Below are 13,065 nucleotides of genomic sequence, written 5' to 3'. Positions count from 1 at the left end.
CAAGTACATGTACCAACAAGCTAACAGCCATGTCTTGGGTTGGACCAAAAGATCGCACCTAAAGCGGAATGCACTTCTCCGACATGCCAAACCCTCTGAAATCCATCCTAGCAACAGCATCATGGTCAATGCCCTCGGGTTCATTCTGGCAAGCCTGCACTTTCTGAAACCATTTTATATCCAGTCATTATTATAAACTAGCAGGCAGAGGCAGTTATTCATGAGGTTTGATCTTGAGAAAAACAGCAAAGGTTAAAGGTTGGAGCGAGTTTTGATGTGGACTCAAATCCTGCTAATTAATAAGGTGAATATGATGCACCAGAGAAGCAAGTTGAACGAAAATCCTGATTGTTGTTTTTCGGGTAATCTCTTCATAATAAAAGCTTTTGGAATGTACCCCCTCCGTTTCTAAATATAAGCCCTTTTAGAGATTTCAACACAAACTACATATGGATGTATATAGACATATTTTAGAGTGTAGATTCACTCATTTTGCTCCGTATGTAGTCCGTCTTGAAATCTCTAGAAGGGCTTATATTTAGGAACGGGGGGAGTAGTCATCTGTAAATGAAAATAAAATAATCACACGTCAAATTAAAGATGGTGTACCGTGTTGATTTTATTTAAACTGTTCTCCTAATCTTTGCTATCATTTGCAAGTAAAAGTAACTTCAGGTTAAGGCAGATAACAGCCCATCCGTTGGTTCTCCATATAATTGCAGGAGTGTAGCAGAAAGTTCCAAGGAATACATGACTCTTATCTGTAGCTAAGCAGACACCCAAGATTTTCCAAGAAATTACTCGTATGACAGTCAAGTTAATAGTCAGCATCAAAAATAACATCACCTCTAAATAAAATCACTAACTTGCCAACTGATGGAATAGCAACTTCTACGACAAAATATATATCTCTGCAAAGAAAGATCAGGTGAAATTGAAGATCAAAGAATGTGAACAGAAGAAACTGTACCTGTTTTTCTGGAAGCATCAACAAAATTGATAAAACTCTGAGCATCTTGTCCAAGGAATATATAAGTAATTTTCATGCATACATGTATGTTTTACTGAATATATTACCGATGAAAATTGTGATGTTCCTAACAAAACTAGACAAAGTTTGTAAGCAACAATGAAAATCGATTTCATTTCATAGAGAACATGGCAATCAGAGATGTAACAACAGGTACAGAATTGGAAGTAGATCCTCTATGACAAAAAACTCAGCAAGCTTTGTTTCTAAGGCAGTAAGGCTTGCACGGCCAAAGAGATTTGATCCCTACTGGGCCTATTTGTCTGAAGCCCTCAAGATAACTACCCATGTGCATGTATTGTCTACACAGCTTATACGTTATTTTTCTTGGCCCTCTTGTCAGACGCCTCAATCATTTTTGCAACTCTTTACCATTTTAAATCGCACCTTTTCATCAGGTTAAGATTGAATGCTGCAAAGCCTTTTATAATGTTATAAAATAGCCATGTTACTTCTTGAGTTTTCTTTCCACAAGTATAAACCACCTCTGACTCATACCTGCAGTTGGATAATGTTGTTTCATGACTTCCATATTAAGGTTGCAAAGTTCAAGGTATAGTAATTTGTGTTACTTTTGTTAGGAAGAGCAAGCTATATAGTAACTGGCACCGGCCGACCTAGACAGTCAAAAGAAAATAACACGATTGGAAGTCCGAATTCAATTCGATTTAGATAACCCTTGGCACGTGTTATCCTCTACACGATATGCTCGATGCTTTCCTGAACCACGTAAGCGTTTCTCATGGTCCTGAATCATGAATTTCTAATAAAATGAGCTATTAATAAGATTTAATTTAGTAAGCTAAGACTAGTTTCTTAAGCCGAAGAACTGTTTCATACTTACGCGAAGGGGTACCTTTGAAATATGACTCTGTTGATAAAACCGGCTGTGGTTACTTTATTTGGCACTGCACAAATGGTTGCTAGATTTTACTGCATGCCAACTATGAGCATCAGAAGCTTAACTTGCACATTACAAAACAATGGGGTAACATCAGGTTTGTCATCTTATCACTGTAATATGCTTGCATCCTACTGTCATTTAGTGTAATTTGGAATTTCACTTTGTCATCTTATCACAGCTTACTAAGTTTGGCAACATGAATGGGTTAAAAGAAAGAAAGAGAATTAGGAGCATGAACAATGGAGTATAAAAAGAAAGAGGGTTAGCAACATGAATAAGGGCCTGATCGGTTGACAGGGAAAATGGAGGGGTTTGGCAGGGATTGGCAGGGATTGCACCCTCCACAAGTCAAAACCTCCTCCAATCCACCCCAATCCCGCTGTGAGGAGGTGTAACCGAACAAAGCCTAATGGAGCTGGAAATGGAATGTACCCCCATAACCAACCACCTTTGCAACTATCTGATCTGAGCCCCCCTTTACAAAATATCTTGTAATGTGATAACTGACCTATCTTCTCTCTAGAACTGTAAGCTAGCCTATTCTTTGAATTTTGAGTATTGCCTGTTGCACGCTCTACTTTGCTATTCGTAGGTGCAGAATATACCGGTTGGTTCGGGACATGAAGTTTGGTGCTTCCTTTCTCCAAGATGTACACGACGGATGAAATGAATGGACAATCGTTGGGATTGTCCTGCACACACAAAAGAGCCCTAGTTGGATGGAGGTAGAGAAACATAAAAACAGATGGTTAGTTGTTGTAGACATATTAACAAACAGATATAGGGCATGAAATAGCAACATCAAGAATACAATACGTGCACATTATTGTCAAGGTTTCTCTGCATTAAACCTGACATTAGACGAATATTTTTGTCATAACAATAAAAAAATCGCATTTTGGATTGATACATTAATTCTATTGCAAGATCTTGTACTTTGCTATGAAAGAGAAGCTCCTGAGAGAAAGAAGAGCAGCAGCCACAGCAGCGAGAGAGAGAAGGTGATGCAGCATGAGAGAGAGGGAGGGAGCAGCAGCCTTAGCAGTTTGCACGGTGAGGGGGAGAGGAGGTAGAGCAGCAGCAACAACAACTTAACATTTCTGTATACGTATCAGAAGTGACCACGGGCATGGTAGGTCTGCAGGAGATGGTCCATGCCGATGGCGTCAGGGTTCGAGCAAGCGGATGACTAAGCGGCAGCGCTTCATAGCAGGGGAGCCCTGGCGCGCAGGCAGATGCAACGACCAAATAGCTATATGCAGATACTACATTTTAATGATTACCTGTAAATTTGTTGCATTTGGATTGAGCAAGTCCAAAATCTGCTCATTACATATCTCCAGGAATGAGCATCTGCAAGTAAAACTGAGTTTTTCTCCTCTTCTTACTTCCTTTTCCTGCAAATAGCAATTGAAAAGTTTACCTTAGAGATAGTACACCATCTACAGCCCAAAATTAGACATCTGAATCAACATATCATCAAAGCATGCCTTCTGGATTCTTAAGAACAGACGCTCAAACACTCTTGAGGTGTAACACATGATTGCTAAAAAGGTACTACCTCTGTCCCATAATATAAGACGTTTTTGCAGTTCTTTTATGCAGCAAAACCTACGCAACATAAACACACGATTTAGATAGTTGACTGCATACAACAACAACAACAACAACAACAACAACAACAACAACAAAGACTTTAGTCCCAAACAAGTTAGGGTAGAGTAGAGGTGAAACCCATAAGATCTCGCAACCAACTCATGATTCTGGCACATGGATAGCAAGCTTCCATGCACTCCTGTCCATGGCTAGTTCTTCGGTGATACTCCAATCCTTCAAATCTCTCTTTACGGACTCCTCCCATGTCAAGTTCGATCTACCTGACCTCTCTTGACATTATCAGCACGCTTTAGCCATCCGCTATGCACTGAAGCTTCTGGAGGCCGGCGCTGAATATGCCCAAACCATCTTAGACAATGTTGGACAAGCTACTCTTCAATCGGTGCTACCCCAACTCTATCTCATATATTATCATTTCAAACCCGGTCCTTCCTTGTGTGGCCACACATCCATCTCAACATGCGCATCTCCGTCACACATAGTTGTTGAACATGTCGCCTTTTAGTCAGCCAACACTCAGCGCAATACAACATTGGTTGTCGAATCGCCGTCCTATAGAACATGCCTTTTAGCTTTCTGGCACTCTCTTGTCACACAGAGCTTGGCGCCACTTCATCCATCCGGCTTTGATTCAATGGTTCACATCTTCATTGCATGGATAATTAAGAGAACGCCATCGATACACTCTCCGGCCAACGACGCAAACAAATAAAGAAACGCCACTAATATGGAGGAGACCAATATCATGGCAAAACAAGTAAGATCCACTAACAACACCATCCAGTAATGGCGCGGGTACCCATCGGACACCATTGGTAAGACCGCCCGTAGTGGCGCGTGCTCGCATCATCGCCACTGGTGTACAACTTACTAGTGGCGTCCACGCGCAACGCCGCTGAAGTGGGTGACAATAGTGGCATGGGAGAACGGCGCTAGTAGTGACCCTTACCCATGGCATCATACTAACGACGTGGGGATCAAGTACCACTAATGACGTTCTACCAACGCCACTAGTAGGCTTTTCTGCGCTAGTGGTTCCCTAATTTCCAATCTCCCGCACCTCGCATGTGTTCATGTCACTCGACCCCGACCAGTGCCCACCAATGGTCTACAAGCCTCCCTCAACCTCACTATGACAGTGGACACCACGACAATCTCATAGGAACCTGAATCAGGCAAAAGCTCAAACGGGCCGAGTGCACACTGAAACTACAACCAAGAACCAGAGGAATAGCACTCAGGAGCACGTCCACCAACTGCACCCTGCTCACCCACTCTGCCTCCACTATGCCCCGCAAGTCAAGGACACAATAGTGTTCAGGGCATGGCCTACAACTCCTGGCCAATGCACCTGTTTGTTATTGCAACAAACTCAAAGAAGAAAGCAATGCTTAAATAACAGATGGCATGATTAATCTACCCCCCCCCCCCCCCCCCCCCCCCCCCCCCATCCTTCCCCCAAGCTTGTCCAAGGTTTGGAACTGAACGGCCAATTCTCTCTTGTAGCTCGATAAACTTCAAACGCGGCAATGGCTTCGTCAGTATATATGCAGGTTGGTCCTTGTTCTCACATGCTCCGCAGCCACACCGCCTTCCTCTACACAATCACGAATAAAATGATATCGATTTGAATGTGTTTACGGTGGGCGTGAAAAACTAGGTTCTTGCTCAAAGAGATGGCGGATTGGTTGTCAACCTTCAGGTTTCACGCAATACACTTCCTTGCGCCTCAAATCACCAAGCACCGGGCTAGCCACAAGCCCTGACAAGCTGCTGATGATGTAGAAATGTATTATGCTTCACAAGATGGAAAAGCGACTACTCTTTGCTTTTGTGAGACCCAGGAGATGATATTTGAGCCAAGAAAGAACACGTTACCACTTGTACTGTTAAAGTCATTGATGTCTCCCGCTAGATCACTATTACTGTATCCCACAAGTGTTGGTGATTCTTCCTTTTTTTTTGTAATAACAACAAAGGGAAGTGGTTCCTTTTATGCACTTCAAGATCTGCTTTATAGCAACCATATGGGACATTGTAGGTTCCTTCATGGATCTACTTACAATTCCCACTGAGTAAGCAAGATATGGCCTGGTGTTACACAAATACCTCAGGTTGCGTACGAGACTCCTGTACATTGTAGGATCCACCATCTCTTCATCCTTCTGACTTGTGTAGCTTCAGTTTTGGTTCCATTGGAATCTAATTTGAATTGCACTCATCCCTGCCTTCTCATGAACTTTCAAGGCATATCATGTCTGGTAGAGTGTGATACCATCTAGAAGTTGAGCAATTCCAGTGATCAAATAGAAGGACGGCAATCCAAGAACACACATCTTGAACAAATCCATCATTCGACTCTTGATGTTTGCAATCCCGGAATCACTTGAGTGTGTAATGATAAAATCATCATCATATACTCCCACAACTAATCAAGCTACACTAAAGTTTCTAGTATAGACACCATGCTCTAGAGGAGACCTTGCAAAACCCCAAGATATAAACTTGCATCAAGCTTTGAGTTCTAGGCTCTTGGTCCCTGCTTTAGTCAATACATAGTTTTTCTCAATTTCAGAACCTTGAATTCTATGCCTTCTTGTTCATAACCCAGAGGTTGTTTGATATATACATTCTCGCGTAATTCACCGTTCAGAAAAGTTGACTTAACATCCATATGATGAACACTCCAAACCTCTTGAGCTGTCAACATAACAAGTAGCCACATAGTTTCAATATGAGGTACAGGAGCAAAAACATCCTCAAAGTCTATTCCCTTTTTCTACATATACCCTTTTGCAACTAGGCGAGTCTTGTGCTTTCAGATTTCACCACATGGACTCTTTTTGACTTTGTGCACTCATTTGAGACCAATAGCCATGTGTTTCGCCAGTGGATCAATTAGGAACCAAGTGTCATTCTCAGTTATTGATGACATCACTTCATCAATGGCTCTTCGTCAACATGCCTCTTTCTATGCTTCTCCTAGAGACATCGGCTCTTCTACCCCAAGCATGCACTCATTCTCATCACTGAGGTCAAGGCACAAGGATATTGTCCAGAATCTTATGATACCCTTAAAGACCAGCACCTGAAGTCTACGTTGAGATCACTGAGCTCAAGTTATCTCCCCCCATCAAACCAGGTTGTGGTAGTGTTGGGGTTGACAGTGTTAGGAGTTGCCTCATCTGCAGCTCCATTCACACCCACTTCTGGTGTTGAGCATGAGGGTTGAGTGATTTGCTCGGTCTTTACTGCTGCTTCACTTTCAATAGTAGCTTCTAATGCAGGATAGTACACAGAAAACTCAATTCCCCTATTTTGCATCTCCAGATTAGACACCGTACTCCAATTCCATGATTTTGCTTCATTAAACACCACATTGCTTGTGACAATGACCTACGTGCTTGCAAGATTGAAACACCTGTAGGCTTTGTGATCTTTACATAAGCAACACACCCAGAGCAAGTGATAAATTTTTCGCTTTCTGTTAAACTAGGCCTCATATGGTATCCTGTCCTTCACACTTTGTAGGAGGTCTATTCAAGATATACACAACCGTGGTGACTGCCTCTCCCCAAAATGGTCTAGGAACACACATGCTTTTCAAAAGACTTCTTACCGTGGATATGACTATCTGATTTCTGTGTTCTACCACGTCATTATGTTGTGGTGAGTACGGTGTAGTGAGGTAATGTTTAATTCCATGCTCATCACGATATTCAACAAAATACTTTGAAAACTCCATCTCTGTCTGTTCTAAGATACTTCAGCTCACAACTCGCTTCCTTTTCAGCTCTCCTCTCTTCCTAACTTTATGTATAGTTGCCAAAGCCTGATATTTACTTTTTAACAGAAATATCCACATGTATTTGTTGTAATCATCAACCAACAACAAGTATTTGTTTCCTGTCTGCGTTGGTGGTGGTATAGGCCCACATAGATCAGCGTGCACAAGTCTTAGTGATATAGGCCCACATAGATCAGCATGCACATGTCTTGGTGATTGCTCTACCCTGCAACCATCACAGATCTGTTCCATATGATCTATCTAAGGTAGTACCACTACCATTTGCTTTCTAGCAAGATCACGCAGTGCATTGAAATTTAAGTGTCCATACCTAGCATGTAAAGTCCATGAAGTATCCCCTGCATTTGCTGTCAAGCAAATTGGCCTTGTTGGACTAAGATCAAGGATCTCTACCTAATAACAAAGCACGCAGTGCTTCTGCCAGTTCACTGTCGCGCACTTTCTGCAAAAAGCCCCCTATGATATTAAGTAATTAACCCGCAACCCAGTAAATAAGTGGAAAAAAACGTTTCGTATTTCTGCCCCACCCGTAGACGCGTTTGACAAAAAAAACACCCCCGAGTTGAGCGACCGCGCCTCCCTGCCGCCTGCCTGCATCCTTTGCCACGCCATCCTCTGTCGCGCCGTCCTCCCTGCACCCCGGCCTGCCTCCTCTCCACCGCGCCCTCCTCCTTGCGCCGTCCGAGTCCTCCGCGCGTGGTTCGCCGAGGCCCAGGCCCAGGTTGCCGCGCTCCGCTCGAGCGCGCGCCGCCGACCACGATGGGCTGCTATGCCCCGCCCCTTCTCGCCGATTATCAAGTCATATCCACACCATTCCCACATATAGTCCCTCGATCTGGTCGGGGCGTGCTAGGGACCTCTATCACAAGCGGGGCCGAGGCTCGTGCTAGGGCCGGCCGTGAGTCCGGATGGCGTGCCTTGAACTGGTCGCGGCAGGCTTGGGACCTCGATCTTGGTGCAAGAGGGGGGCTCATGCCTACCTTGATTCCCTGCCACCTGACTGCAAGGTTGTTCCTCCATGCGAAAGCTGAGCTTCTCCGGTCACCGACCCAACTCTTTGCAGCCGGGTGCTCCGCCACTGCACCAACATGTGCTCCTGCGTCACCTATTCTATCTACAACGGATCTACTGCACCTGCTCCTGGTCAGAAGCCTGCTCTCACGGACGCAACTCCGCAGCCGTGGATGCATGCTAATTGACTACGTTTTCCGTCGAGTTGTTGTCATTTTCACCCGATGTTCAGAGCTGCAACATTGTTCTATTTAGGCATCGCTTCAGTCTTTGGTCCCCGTGGACTGTCATTGTCTCGTGTTTAGGCTTAAAGTTCAGTCGGATCTTATGGTTGATGCATGTAGTTGTGGTGGCTTGGTTTCTTGGATGGATGGCAGTCTCGTGTTATCCCGGATTCGACCAATGTCAGGATCCAGGAGGCCATGGACCAAGACCGTGTCCTCACGCTCCTGTTCGATGAAGTTGTGCAGCTCACGCGATGATGGTCGCACAGTCGGCGTACGTCATGCACATCTGAAGAACACCAGGGGTGCACACTGCACCTACATGGATCCATCACTTTCGAGTCGAGGTTCTCTATTCCCGTCCTTGTGGCTTGAGAATTTAGTAGTCACAATCACCTAAGTTGGGCATCAATGCATAGTGCTAATGCTTCCAACTAGAGCCAAATTGTGTACTTTTTCTTTGAGATGACCTAAAGTTCTTACTGATTTAACCAATCTGTAGTCAAACGAGACTTGTGAGCACACTGGAAATCTCAGCAAGTTCTGGCATGAGGCCAGTTCCATTGATGTGTGCAGTTACACATTAACCTGATGATCTTCTATGGCTTTCGAGGGATGTCCAAAAAATTTCCTGGAGAGTGTGCAAGAATTCTGAGAAAGCTGATCACTGTATTTAGCATGGGAAGTTTCACTTCAGTCATCGAGTAGAACTCCAAGTTGAGAGTGTGGCTAGTGATAGCTACCATTTGTAATGTAATGTTTTGTTGTTGGCTCTAATACAAAAGTGGGCCTGGATTGCAAACTGCTAAGAATGATTCCCCTTGTGTGTATTAGACTATTACTTAGTGATTCTAATTTAGTATAAATAAACATATAATTTAAATGGTCACTTTTCAATTCTCTTGTGCCAGATTAAACAAAAAAGTTAAAGCTCGACAGGTTTGTGTCACATTTCAAGATGACGGCTGCAGACGTCTGGTACGCTGCAACCCGAGTCAACTATGGACGCGAAGGAAGGAGTCACCGCCAGTCGGTAGTAGCTACATTGGCTACCCACAGCAATTGTAGCCATGCAGGAGGTGTCGATCGGTAGTTGCCATGGGAGTTAAGGGCATCGGATGTGACCATGAAGGCACTAGCCGTCCTAGGAGATACAGGCGGCACCAGAGTCAAATAATGTTCAACCCGTAGCAATGCACGGGCATTTGTGCTAGTATAATCTATTTCAGGTTCTTTTTACTCTTACCAACAACTTTCTTTTAGGATCATACAACAGCAGATCATCATCCTCAATGACCACCTTGCAGCCTCTCTCAGACAATTGACCAATGTTGATTATGCTGCTTTTCAGCGATGGAATGTAATACACATTTAACAGTGCTATGTGTTCAACATTTCTGCACTGAAACATTAAAGTTTCACGCCCCAGAATTTCCACAATTGAACCATCACCAAACTTTACTTTCCCTTCCATTGTTTCATCAAGGCCACTGAATTTTTCTTCAATATCTGCCATATGATTACCGGCTCCAATGACCATAGACCGCATACCATAATAATTCTCAGACTTGAGAGCTTTCAACAATACCTTCTCTTCTATCAAGAACACTTCACCATCTAGTTTCTTAACTAACTATGCATCAACTCACACGTCTAAACCATCAGTAATGCAATGTCCCCATCCCCATTTTCTTTCTCGGCAACCATTGCTCGTCCCTTCTTCGGTCTTTTGCACTCTTTATTGAAGTAGCCTTTCCTGCCACCATCTCACTTTTTTCTTGGCAAACTTCCGTTCTCCTTTGGTTGTTCCATGCTCTGTCAACTAGCAGTAACACTTCCACCTCCTACCTTCGCTTCACTCCCGGAACTAACCCAGGATCTCTTGTTACGAGCGAAATTTTCCCACTCACAACGAGATACCATAAGGCGCATACCATCCATGGGGTTGCCAAAGCGTTTGACGCAATCGCTCGTCATGCACCTTGTATCGTCCGACGAAGTCCTCCACGGCGAGAGTTTAAGCGGCACACATTGCTCAATCGAAGTGACAATCTACATATAGTGCACCGATGCCGCTTGAAGGAACTTCTGGACAACGCGCAACTCTGACAATATGTCACCAAGTGGACAGATCCCTGCAACAAGCGTTGTAATCCTGCTCGCGAAGCCATCAACAGACTTCGTCCCTCCCATCTGTAACTCCTCAAATTCCTTGCGCGGACTGAAGACTTGCTTCACGCACACGATCATGCCCCAAATGAGATATCATGATGGCATCCAACGCGGCTTTAGCATAATCGCAGCCAGCGAGCGACGGCATCACAAAGTCAGGTATAGCGGAATAAATCGTGAACAAAGCCTCCCTATCCATGTCATAGTCCATGGTTGTGCTCTGCGTCGCCTCCCACACATGGGCCGATTGCAGGGCCACACACATCTTCATGGCCCAAATCATATAGTTTGTGCGCGTCAGTTGCGACCATGTGACATGGAGGCGCGGTCGCTGAGACACAATGACGGGTTGCGCAGTCAGCGACAGCAACCCACCTCCTTTGCTGACCTTGATGGCCTTCAGCTTCTGCTCCGCTTCCACCAATTACGCGTGTTGCGCCTTGATCCGCTTCTTCGCTGCCTCGGCTATCTCCATCGGCAGCGATGAATCTGCCATTGCTTCCTCCTCCTGCCTCGAGCTCCAATGCCAAATGATGGTCTACAAGCCTTCCTCAACCTCATTATGACCATGGATACCACAAGACGCTCAATCTCACAGGAACCTAAATCAGGCAAAAGCTCAAACTGGTTGAGTGCACACTAAAACTACAACCAAGAAACAGAGGAATAACAACGAGAGAACCAAGAAAAGAGGAGAGTTTTGGTCGGCACTACACTGCCTGCCATTTTTGTATTTTCTAGGATTAACTTCTCAAGCGGCAAGAGCCGAGGAGATATACACCCTCTGCAGCAGCAGCGTACACTCAGGAGCGTGCTTGCCAGCTGCGCCCTGCTTACCCACTCTGCCTCCAGGGCATGGCCAACGGCTGCCATAGTGTTCAGGGCATGGCCAACACTTCGTGGCCTATGCACCTGTATATTATTACAACAAACTCAAAGGAGAAAGCAATGCTTGAATAACAGAGGACATGATTAATCCAACACCCACCCCCATGCAGCTCGGCAACGGCTGCCATGGCACCTAGCCTACAAGGATATTAAACAAGACGTGGTGCTTAGCGAAGTTCGACACTGAAGCGATCCTGACCAGCACTGGTTCCCATGCGGCTTAGCAACGACCACCTTTGTATTAGCCTCCCAGAAAACAGCAGCGACAACAACCAGAACACTCTTAAGGGGATGGATTGACTCGATGGGAAAGCTCGACCAGGTCGGTCGCCGGGAGACTCCAATAGTGCACAACCAAATCCTCCGCTTCAATTTAGGCAAAGACATTGTCATCAAGGTGTGGTGCTGTTGGTACTTCTCCCATCGACCATGAGAACTAGGGGAGGAGCAACACCAAGCACCACATCACCAGCTGAAGGAGGAGCAAAGCAGCACGCAGAGCAACAACAACATCAGCTAGGGCAGAAGAGCTGGCAAAGGGGAAAAGCACCAACAGTAGGAACAACTTGCTACAGCCATGGAGGATAGCTAGGGGTAGAGCATCAACAGTTGGCGATGACGACAGTAGAGGTGGCAACTGAAGAGGCAGTTGAATGGGTGTTGAGCTGGAGAGCTTCTTCTGGAGCTAGGGTTCCATGAGCATGGTCTTATCCACAGCCCTAACACCTACGGATGGGCCCTTTTTACAACAAAAAAGTAGTCGCTCAACTCAAATTCCTCGACTAGTCAAGATTAGTCATGGAGAAGTCAAGTAGTCGATTGATTACCTCTATGAGCCAAGTCGATACACCTGGTCGAGAGTGATGTTAAGACCGTATGACTAGTCGCTCAACTCATAATTCTTATCATAGGATTTTGGGGTTCAAAATAGGTGCACCCCAACTAGTAGCTCCGTGTTTTGGTTATTTAAAGCTAAACTGCCTACTAGCTCCATGTTATCTAATCCACGAGTCTCCTAAGTTGCTAAATGTTCTTAGCCAAACTCAACAAATTAAGTTGCATATTGACTTCTGTTAAGAACTGTTGAGATGGAGGCTAACCTCGATAGCACCGGCGGCTCTTTCCTGAGCAGACACCCTTGTGCCCTCTTTCTAGGTCACTTGGCGGTAGTGGGCATTGGCCTCATGGACTAACCTGCGCATTGATGCACTGGCGACTCTTGTCCGAGCAAACATCCTCGTGCCCTCCTTCTAGGTCACTTGGCAGTAGTGGGCATGGGCCTCATGGGCCATGTGATGGGCACTCATACAATACTCCCCCTCAAGAGGGGTGATGGATATCTATCATTCCCATCATATCACACGCTAAACTACATTCTCTGGTTCCCAGTCCTTTAATCAAGCAAATCTAC

The sequence above is a fragment of the Triticum urartu genome, chromosome 3 (genome assembly GCF_003073215.2).
Source record: "Triticum urartu cultivar G1812 chromosome 3, Tu2.1, whole genome shotgun sequence".
NCBI classification, from domain to species: Eukaryota; Viridiplantae; Streptophyta; class Magnoliopsida; order Poales; family Poaceae; genus Triticum; species Triticum urartu.
The sequence above is the reverse complement of the archived record's forward strand: the minus strand, read 5'-3'. Positions refer to the sequence as shown.